Source organism: Phaenicophaeus curvirostris, chromosome Z (genome assembly GCF_032191515.1).
Source record: "Phaenicophaeus curvirostris isolate KB17595 chromosome Z, BPBGC_Pcur_1.0, whole genome shotgun sequence".
NCBI classification, from domain to species: domain Eukaryota; kingdom Metazoa; phylum Chordata; class Aves; order Cuculiformes; family Cuculidae; genus Phaenicophaeus; species Phaenicophaeus curvirostris.
The window spans coordinates 36,623,651-36,635,657 of NC_091431.1; positions in this window are offsets into that span (position 1 = coordinate 36,623,651).

Consider the following 12,007-nt stretch of genomic DNA (forward strand, 5'->3'; position numbering starts at 1 on the left):
TGTTAAAATCAGTTTTCAGACATATATTAGTCTACTCCCTAAATATTTCTGAGCAGTAATAAATAACCAATGAAAGTAGAAAAGGAGCAGAAGTTATATGTGTGTATGTTGTCTACTGTTAATTTTTGGATCTTAACATCTATAAACACATCTAGTTCATTACAAATATTTTTGTCCAGTGAGAAGCTTCAGTCATCTGTTTGATTGCAGAATTGATAGCTTATGTATCTACCTGTATGTTCTTGAAAAAGTACTTTTCTGAACTACTTTGCAACTATAGTTTCATAGTAGTAAACTACTGGCTCTCCATCCCAGTGACATTCATGATGTAATTAGTGCACCCATCTTGTTTATGTCTGCATATTTTGGCTGTGATTAGTGAAGTTCTTGATACCTATATGCATGCACAGTTTGAATAGATATTTGTATTAGTTACAATGCACACCAATATGTATTGGGAAAGGATTTACTTTCTGCACAATGGACAGAAATGTAATTCTTTAAGCAGTGTGCATCTGGAGTACTGTTTAAAATCCTACCAAGCATCTACATAAAGCTTTAGAAAAACAGTATGTTTTTAGAAACTATGCCCCTCTCATGATATGTATTGGCTAAAATCTTGAGCTCAGCATGCTAGGAAATAACTAAATATACTGCAGTAATTTGGTAAGAAAGAGAGCAGAGCAGAAAATCGATAAATTAGTAAAGAGTTCTCTAAATGATTAATTTACATCCTGTTCAAGTTCATGCTCCTCATTGCCCCACAAGAGTACATTTTTAAGTTTATTAGGAACTGTTGCCGTCTTGCCATATATATGCCATATCATCATCTTTGTCTCCAGTCTCACTTGATCTTCCTGACAGATAGTTTGTGGCTCATGTGGGAAGGAAAGGCTTTGGATTGATTCTTGAACTTCTTACACCCACCTGCATTAACAGCTATGGCTTTGGCTCACTGTATTCTCCTGTTACGTGTGGTGATTCCAATAAAAGAGAAACGAAATCAGCAAATGGTAAGAAAGTAAATGGTTTAGATTTTGCTCTCAGGTGGTAAAGTGGATCATAACACACAGCCATCTGATAACAGCATTAAAAAGAAGGCAGGTAGGCGGCATCTTCATTTTAAGTGACCTAGTAGAACATCTAGGTGAACTTACCATTTTTAATGTGTTGGAGTAACTGCCTTACCCTTCTAATACCACAGTCATGCTGTTTTAGGTGTGATGGTATGAGGATAAAGGCAAAAAAAAGGGTTGTTAGGGCAGTTATGTTTCTTGATTAGATTAGGAATAGTCAGAAGCAGGAAAGTTAGCAGGGACACAAATACAACCTACTTCTTAACCTTAGGCTAGAAATGCAAAACTCTCAGAAATACTTACATTTTTAACTCTCTGGCATCTAGAATACTTTGAAGACTAGGCATGTGGCCTTAGCCTGCTTTTCCCAATTGTATCAGTTTGGTTTAAATAAGAATGTTTCTTCACTCCACAGATCTTCTGTGTGTAAGATGCTGTAGCTATTTCCAAGTCAGTTAGGTGATTTTAACATGATGACACAGGTTGCTAACCATTGCAACAGGTACGTCCCAGTAAACAGTTTTCTTAAAAGCATGGGCATGTAAAGCAATATTTCTAAGTGAGAAAAGGTTGCATCTGCCATATCAGTTGATATTATTCAGGTAAAGCCCTGTCTGTTCTGGTGATGGAGCAGTAGCAACACACTGCATCCCTGTAGCTCAGCAGCACACTTTTGCTGTTTTCTTCTTTTTGTTTTTAGATGTCAGCCCAGTCTGTCATTAAACCTTTAAATGCCAGTACTGCTCTTCAGCATGATCCTGCCTTGGGTGTTTTGCTGCAGTTAGAGGAATCTGGGCTGTCTGCCAGATCAGAATTACTGCAGTAGGGTGAGCAGCAGACTTCTTCAGTGTACAGTGGCATGTTAGCTGGATACGAGAAGAAAAAAACAAGAATATTTAAAGAAAAGTCAATTGCGTTCAAAGTTCAGTGTGCAGGTCACAGGATAAAATGCCTACAAATAAGTACCTCTTGTCCACATGTCTCCTGGACTTTGTACTCACTGACAAAACAGTCTGAGTTGCACATTTCATCTAATGAACTGTATCTCCATAAACAAGATGTGCACACAAAGGCTCGCTTCCTTAGAAAATCAAATAAATCAATTTCAGAACAGAAAAATTGTCATCTAACTTCCCTTCAAAAATATACTGAGCATTCTGGCCAAAGCAAAGGGTTGTTTGTCATTGTGAGGAGTCCAGCAGCAGAAGGTTAGTATTAAAAAAAAAAAAAAAAAAGCCCAAACCTCATCTTGAAACCTTATATGCCCACAAAGTGTGTTTCTTAAGTATTTCGAAATTTGTGAAAAGCTGATTATGACCTGCAAGGACTGTGTTGTTCCTTCGCCTTTTTTTTTTATTTCCCTAAGTGGTGCAACTGGTTTGCCACCTGCTTTAGCTATTTATGCCATGTCTGCGTATGGAAATTTAGAGGCATTTGTGGGAAATCTTGGCCAAATAATTTCATTGTCAAAGGCAATAGGTGTCAGTCCTAGCAAACCCCTTTCAAACCACAGTGAATTAAATTGAATTTATGTTGAATAACAATATAAAGTTTTCAGCTGTGTGGGAGAAATCTTAACTAAGTGCTAACAAAGCATTGTATGTGCTTTTTGTGTGTCATCATACGTGCTTTGTGTCTGTGAAGGTATTTTTGAGGCGAAGTGCTGAATGCGATTTTTCTGTGAAGTGAATTCTTCATCCTATATAATGCTAAAATGTGTCTGTCCAGTTCCCTGCAACTAGATATTTTCCGTATGAAAAAAAAATTGATATGTTAGTACTTCATGTTAACAGCAGTTAAACAGGTGAAATCAGCAGTCTTCTATGACCCAGTTAACTTACTATGTGATTTTTCTTAGTGATGAAGGATTTAGATTGCTCTTAAGAAAGAAGAGACACTGCACCACTTCTCAGCTCCTATGTCAACATTGCAGAAACATTTCAGAACACCTACAGGTTTGTGTTTCATCTTAGTGTTTCTGTAATTATGACAAAAAATCTATCCTGTTGTATTAATCCCAAATAAAATAAAAATCAATCAATGGAAACAGCCTGCAAATTGAAATTACAATATCTTCTTGTCCCAAATCTGTGCCAAAATATTTCTGTCATTTATTATAATGTCCTTGTACATCATAATTAGTGATCTGCAGTATCCAATATATCCACTCTTCAAAGAGTTTTTATATGCTTCAGTATAACGCATCTGAGCCTGGTGTAGTAGTGTAACACTAGTTAGCTACCATGTGATGCTGTGGAGTGAGAATAGGATGGTTTCCAAAAGGAATAATGTTGCTCCACTCAGAATTAAATGCAGTATAATTCAGCTAAAAGAAACTGAGTTTACAAATGTGATTCAGAACAAAACAGAGTCTCTCAAAGTTAGCTCTGAAAATTACTTGGCTATATTCAAAGCAACAGACATCACAGTAACTTTGTTCGGTTTGGTTCGTTTTTTCACCTTGAAGATATGTTTTGGGGGCTTTTGATTTTTAAATTATATTGCTAGTTGTTGATCTACACTTTTCACAGGATTGTAACAGTGTGGGGCTTTTTTGCACCTGGAATGAAAGAAAAAAAACTTGGTTTGACTGTCTCACAAGGGTTTTTTTTAATTTCATGTCATGGAGGGCCATTTTCTACTGTCTTTTTCTAAGCTGTTTTTAAAATTAATGTACTTATTTCTTTTGAAATTCATAAAGTTTGAAAAATTCAAAAGTATATTTGAGGTCACATTGTAATAAAGAGCTGTTTGTAATAAAGGAAAAGATAAATGTTGTCCAAGGATTTACTAAGACATTGTTCTGAACTGCTCATTTGAAATGAGGAGCAGTCCCTAACTGTGCCTTAGTGAATCATGCACTCTTTGTAAATGAGGACAATTATTCAGCTTAATATTGTAAATTTCTATGTAGTGCTCCAAAGCCAAATCCAACTCTGTGGTGTCAAGAGATTACAAACAAGAAGAGCTGAGACATTTGAATTTAGGGGACTCAGTGTAACAAAAACAACAAAGCAGTCATGAGATGGTAGAATTCTTAGTTCTAGGTGAAATGAGGAGGGGGATTAGTAGAACAGCCACCTTGAACTTCCAGAGGGCAGACTTTGGACTGTTCAGAAGGCCGGTTGATAAAGTCCCATGGGAGACAGTCCTTAAGGGCAAGGGAGCTCAAGAGGGCTGGGTGCTTTTCAAGAAGGAAATCCTGGCAGCGCAGGAGCGGCTGTGCCCATGTGCCGGAAAATGAGCCAGTAGGGGAAAAAAATAGCTTGGTTGAGCAGGGAGATCTAGGGGGGACATCAAAAACAAGAGGAATGTCTATGAGCTTTGGAAGAAGGGGCAATCTTGGGTGGACTACAGGGAAAAAGTGAGGTCATGCAGAGGAAAAATCAGGAGGGCTAGTGCCCAACTAGAGCTCAGGTTGGCCAATTCCGTGAAAGATACTAAAAAATCTTTCTACAAATACATCAATAGTAAGAGGAGGACCTGGGAGAATACTCAGTCCTTATTGGATGCAAAGGGAACAACTGTGACAAAGGATGAGGACAAGGCTGAGGTGCTTAATGCCTTCGTTGCCTCAGTCTTTTATACTAAGGAAAGTTGTTCGCTGTGTGTACATCCCCAGGAGCTAGAAGAGCAGAACAAAGCTCCCATGATCCAAGAGGAGGTGGTTAGAGACTTGCTTGGCCAATTAGACACTCACAAGTCTATGGAGCCAGATGGGATCCACCCAAGAGTATTGTGGGAGCTGGCAGATGTGCTTGCCAAACCCCTTTCCATAATCTTCCAGCAGTCCTGGTTGACTGGGAAAGTTCCACTGGACTGGAGGTTGGCTGACATTGTTCCCATCTACAAGGAGGGTCGGAGGGAGGACCCAGGAAACTGCAGGCCTGTCAGTCTGACCTCAGTGCTGGGGAAAGTCATGGGGCAGGTGATCTTGAGTGCTGTCATGAAGCACATGCAAGAGAATGCTCAGTCCATGTGGGTTCATGAAAGGCGGGTCCTGTCAAACTGACCTGATTGCCTTCTATGACAAAGTGACTCGACTGCTGGATGAGGGAAAGGCTGTGGATGTGGTCTTCTTGGACTTCAGTAAAGCCTTTGACATAGTTTCTCACAGCATTCTGCTTAGGAAACTGGCTGCCACTGGCCTGGACAGGCACACACTCTCCTGGGTGGAAAACTAGTTGGATGGCCGGGCCCAAAGAGTTGTGGTAAGTGGAGTTAATTCCAGCTGGAGGCTGAGAGAGCTGCGGTTGTTTAGCCTTGAGAAGAGGAGGCTGAGGGGAGACCTTATTGCTCTCTATAACTACCTGAAAGGAGGTTGTAGAGAGGAGGGTGCTGGTCTCTCCTCCCAAGTGACAGGGGACAGGACAAGGGGGAATGGCCTCAAGCTGTGACAGAGGAGGTTCAGGCTGGACATTAGGAAAAAAATGTTCACAGAAAGGGTCATTGGACACTGGAACAGGCTGCCCAGGGAGATGGTTGAGTCACCATCCCTGGAGGTACTTGAAGACGGGTAGATGAGGTGCTCAGGGACATGGTTTAGTGGCAGACAGGAATGGTTGGACTTGATTATCCAAGAGGTCTTTTCCAACCTGCTGATTCTATGATTCAGTGTAGGGAGGTATTCACATGGAGGTTTTGTACTAGCCAACCACAGGATACTATTACCCGGTGTCTAAGAGGTCAAACTCTGAGTAGGAAGGGAAGTAAAACAAAAGTTTGGGAAGAAGTTGAGTAAAACAGTTCTTCTCAATGCTATCACCTAACCATTTCCCTCCACCGGGGCAGCTCTGACCAAAACCTTTAGCTTGTAGGAAAATTAGGACCTTGGTTTTGCTTTGTACAGACTTCATTTGACACGTTTCTCATCTCCTAAATGTCAAGGAGATATGTGCATTCTACCTCACACACAGGAACGTTATTCATTTTGCTGAAAATAAATGGAATAAATCCCGCGTGGGGTACAGACCGAGCTTGGCACTTCAGTTAGAATATCCATCTGTGTCAAATAAATATTATTTTTAAAAGCTAATGGATTGGTAATAGTATCCATTAGCCCCATGCAGCAAATCACTACACTTTGTTATTCTGCCTGTTACTGCAAAGTAGTTTAAAATGTTGACGTATTTAATAAAAGACAGGAAAGGAAATGTTTTGAGTAAAAGGAGGAGGGAGAACAGTAGAACCTTTTCCTACTGGAGAAAATGATGGGCATTTTATTGAGAAGATATGCACTGAGTAGAAAAGTGTGTATGTGCACAGACTCATAAAAATAATAATTATTATTATCATAGAATCAGAGAATCACTGAATGGTTTGGGTCAGAAGTGACCTAAAACATCATCTAGTTCCACTCCCCCTTGCCATGGGAAGGGACACCTTGCACTAGATCAGGTTGCTCAAGGCCCGATCCTACCTAGTCTTGAATACCTCTAGGGGGAAGATTTAGATTAGACATTAAGAAGAAATTCTTCACAATGAGGGTGGTGAGGCACTGGTACAGGTTACCAAAGGAAGTTGTGGATGCTCTGTCCCTGGAAGCGTGTCTTGATATGCCTGATGACGCTGGGGCCAGCAAGGCAGCTGGGGACAGCTGGGCCCATGCGGGGCTACTGGGAGAGCATGGCCTTCCCCCAGCTTACAGGAGATGTCACTGTTCTATGTCAGAGTTGTCTTCTCCAGACACCCTGGAGAATTCTGGAATGCCCCTTGCAACCTACACTTGGCGTCCAGGTAGGCCGATGGTATCCTGAGGTGCATCAAGAAGAGTGTAGCAAATTGAGGCAAGTTATCCTCCCCCTCTACTCTGGCTTAGTGAGGCCACATCTGGAGCACTGTGTCCAGTACTGGAGACCCTGTGTCCAGTACCAGGACCCTCCAATGGAGAAGGTCCAGTGGAGGGTCATGAAGATGATTAGGGGAACGGAGTATCTCTCTTATGAGGAAAGGCTGAGAGACCTGGATCTTTTCATCCTGGAGAAGACTGAAAGGAGAGCTTGTCAATATGTATAAATATTCAAAGGGTGGGTGTCCAGAGGATGGGGTCAGACTCTTTTCAGTGGTGACCCATGAAAGTACAAGGGGAAATGGGTACAAACTGGAGCACAGGAAGTTCTACCTGAACATAAGGAATCACTTCTTTACTGTGAGGGTGGCAGAGTACTGGAACAGGCTGCACAGGAAGGTTGTGGAATCTCCTTCTCTGGAGATATTCAAAACCCACGTGGATGTGATCCTGTGCAACCTGTTCTAGGTGAACAGTGAACCTGTTTTAGCAGGGCAGTTGAACTGGGTGATCTCCAGAGGTCACTTCCAGCCTCTGCCTTCTATAATTCTGTGATTTTGTTTTCCTACGATATTACAGATCTGGATTTTAAAAATGGGGGGAGAAATCTCAGCCAGAGAGCTGAAGCCATGTGATCACGAAGTGTGAATGCTAGATCCTTGTCTTCCTGTTAGATAGTGCATAGCTTTTTGTAGCAAAGGAACTTCCCCTGCTCTAAAGCCTTCCTGTGCAAACTTGTGAGCCATCCTTGGGCCCCTGAGTCAGAGGAGAGGTATTTGGTCTGCACGGGTAATCACGTAACTGGTGGAAATGTGGGGATGAACCAGGGACAAAACTAAGTGACACTGTCAAATTAGAGTAAATACCTATCTGCTGAAGATATCTGATAAAGTGATCTTTGCCTGATTGTGATATATCTCCAAGGCTCGTTTTTAAGACATTTGGGCAAAGACAAAAATCCACATCTAGAAATCCTCCATGGTGTCACGCAGCTCAGCGGCCCCTTGGCAGCTGATGTCCCCTAGGCCTTGTAAAGCTGAATGGGACAACACTTGTAGACCTTGACTATGGGTAACTATCCTCTCCAGCAGCCTCACATCTGTGATAAATTCAGTGGCAAGACAGGGGTTCAGCATCTTCCCTGATCTGATCCAGTGTTCACAGGAAAGTGAATGGACATGCTGAGTGGGTCCTTGTGACTGGAAATACCAAGAGTGCCCAGGGCAGATCCAGAGGCCATCTCTAAACTTTTGTAAGCAATGTTTTCTGCAGTGTTACCAGCACCAAGTGCAGACTGACCAGTAATGAGTGGCATTCCTCAGGGGTCAGTGTTGGGACTGGTGTTGCTTAACATCTTTGTCGCAGACATGGACAGTGGGGTTAAGCACACCCTCAGGAATTTTGTCAACAACACCAAATTGTGTGGCATGGCTGACACTCTGGTGCTGTCATATTCCAGGATTTAGTATACTAGTCAGATCCTTACATGTTCTTTTAAAGTAAAATACCTTTTTGACACTGGCTTCCAGAACATCAGGAAGCTTTAAACATATGAAAAGATGGCCATTCTCTAGGACCTGTACATCCTTCCTGTCCCTTTCTGCTGGAGTGTTCAGAGTGTAGCTGTGCTGTGATGTTTAATTGTTTATTTCTCAATACTAGAATGTGTAACTAAAAGTTTCTTAATTGGCCATAAATCAAATCAAGTAAAATTTCTTGACTCAGAACTGTTTTTTTGCCTGCAACACCAGTCATTTAAATAAAATAAATAAAGTCCAAAAGGCCTGTAAGGAGTGGTTAGGAAGATGGCTACACAAATGGTTAAGACTTAAGAGGAATTCAAATCTGATCTATCATGCAGGCAAATGGGCATGGTCTGTAACACATACTTTAACTAAACAAATAGTAAGTTTTGCTAAACTGTGGCTTGATGCGCAGCACATGACCAACAATATCCTAATCTGAGAAAATGGAAAGCATTCCACAAATCTGACAAACACATTACACTCGCCCTTTCCAGAGAACTTCCAAGGGATGGCAGCACATTCTGGCAGGTAATAAGTGGCTTGGAAAATGTGCCACAGCACCACCTTCAGTAATAAGATTAAATTAGCAGTTTCCTATACTCCTGTTGCCTTAAGAAATATGATCTCATAATAGACCTCATTTTAAAAACAAGTCTGAGTAGTGTTTATCAAGACGGGTATGATGGACTCTCCATCTACCCTATCAATTACAGAGTAAAGGTTTGTAGAAATACAGAATGGTCTGTTAATGAAATGAAAAATTCACAATCAAATCTCTCAAGTGGGGAAAATTCTTGTGGGCAATATCATGGCATTTGAACAATTACCAAATACACAGAGGAAGCGCCCTTCATTAAGCATTTGAATTGTCAATAACCTACCCAACCCCAATCTACCTGGAAGTCAGGAGATGAAATGGTAAATGTCTACCCTTCACTAGGTAACACCACTGGGTTACCTTATGTGGAACCAGGGAAACGGAGTATGAAAGCTTTGAATAAATGGAAAGGGAAAGAATTAACAAGACCTGAGACTTGAATAAACACCAAGACTGTGATTTCTTTTCAGTTGTTACAGGAATCAATATGAAAAAGCAGACACACATACAAAAAATCAAAATGGCAAAGGGAATGCCAATATTCTGGATTAGCAGATACCCTCACAACATACTCATCATCTCCTCCTCCTTCTCCTGTATTTGTTTTGAGTTTTCTGGGACTTCTTCATTTATTAACAGGGAAAGTCACATACCTTACCCTGATGTTTCACCTATTACTCAGACCAAAGACCAATAATCAACTGGATGCCAATATACCCAACAATACTATCTAGGAGGAGATTTCCATATTCATAGTTCAAATTCATCCAATTGACAGGAAAACCAAGACTGTATGAGACATCTCTATGGTGTATTCTGGTGCACCTGCATTAAAACAAACTAGTAGCCTGGTGTCTCTCCATGAGGAAAGCAATACCATGGTATCCACATACCAGATAGGTCAGAAAATATCGTCTTCTACTACCAAACCTCTGCCTGACTTGGAAGGAGTTATGGTCTAATTGTAGAAGATGTAATGGAGGGACCACAAAGAATTTTCACTCTACCTTTACGTGGTATAACTGGAAGCCCAGTTGCAGAACAGGCTACTACCCCATGCTATCTGGAATCTTTTGAGTGGTTTCTGTAAGGATCTTGATAAAATTCCCATTCTGATGTTAAGTCAAGGCCAGACACTATCATACAGAAATGGAGGATGCTTGTAATTCTAAATTTCTGCAAATCCCACAGCCAGTAAAAGCCCCCTTTCAGGAACAGGAAAACCATCCCTCAAACCTTTCGTACTATTTACCTCAATTCATTGCATCATAGAATCATAGAATTACCAGGTTAGAAAAGACCTCTTGGATAATCAGGTCCAAACATTCCTATCTGCCACTAAACCAAGTCCCTGAACATCTTGTCTACCTGTCCTTTAACCTCCAGGGATGGTGACTCAACCACCTCCCTGGGCAGCTTGTTCCTGTGCCCGATGACCCTTTTTGTGAAAAACTTCTTTCTGATATCTAGTCTTACAGTAAAACGCTACAGAGAAAGCAACCTGCAGATCCAAAACACAGAGAACTCAGAGCTCATAAGTTAGTACATTGTAGGCTTGCATTTTTTGAGATATGAAGTAACAACTCCTTGCTTTAGACTGAAAATAACTTTTCGTTCTGATTAAGTTCTTTTTTTCAGCTTGTGTTTTCGAAAGTTAAATGGCAGAGCATGTTGGAAGAAGTTGGAAATGAATGTCAAGACTTACAAGATCCCAGTCACTAGATGAAGTATAGACAACCTCTTTTTTGACTTGCTATAAGTAAGCTGCTAATTCTATAGGGCTGATATCCAACATTTTGATGGAGCACTTTTCATCTTTCACTGTTTTGAGCACTGGGGCATCTACTTTAAATCCCTGAAATACATGGACATCACATTTTCCAGTTTCTCAGTATTAGTGAGCTTTCAGCGTATTCATAGTAGCCGCAATTCTACTTTTATTTAACAGAAGAAAAAGCATCATAGGAAGTATCATGTAAGTTTGCATGTGTATGATAGGCTTCAGTTTCACATATATGGTTAAAAGTACATGTTTGCTAAATAATGGCTGAGTGAAAGACTAGGAAGGGCATGTAGTCACAGGCAAGGGCAGTAGCACCTGGGCAACCCTCTTATGCAATCACAGGTATTAAAAACTATTGCTCCAAATCTGGGCACATAAACCCTGGCCTAAAGGTTGATTTGTGAGGGCTTGATTGGCAGGATGGTTGTCCAGGCTAGCAGGTGAATTTTTGTCCGTAAGGAGTGCTATAAATCCTGAATCTTCAGGTAGAAAATCAACAGAGATGCACGAAGGATGCAACTCCAACAGCAGCCTCTCTACTGATGAATCTTTTCCTTTCTTTGTATAAGACCTTACGCATAATTGTGACACAGCTCCCAAACTCTTCCCTGAGTGCTGGATCTGAACCTTTCTCTGCAAAGGAGTCCCGACATCTAAGCCAATGAAACCTTTACCACAACTTAATTTCCTATGGTACTCTATTTTTTGAAGTCGTGTCTGGAAAAGCCTAACATGTGTAAAAGTGCTTTGGCTGAGTGGCACTTAGGCCTTAAGTAAATTTCCAAGCTGCCTTCCTTGGAGCATGTTGAGTTGGAAGAGATGGACTGACCATGGTCACAGCAAGATCTTCTCAGGGAAAACAAGGGGCAAGAAGGAGGAAACAATTGAAACTCCACCTTATCTTTGCTCGGCCAAGGCACGGTGCACACACAGACGCACATGTGGACACACACAAAGACAGAGACACACACAGACACAGACACACACATTGGCCTGCCAGCCCTGTTCCTTTTGCAGGGCAGAGATTTCTCTGCCCTTACCTTTGCCTGGCCAAGGCACAGTGCACACACACACAGACACATAGAGAGGCACAGACACAGAGACATACCCAGACACACACACTGATACACACACGGACACAGACTTGCCTGCCAGCCTTGTTCTCGCAGGGCAGCGATTGCTCTGCCCTTATCTTTGTTTGGCCAAGGCATGGTGTGCACAGACACAGACACACAC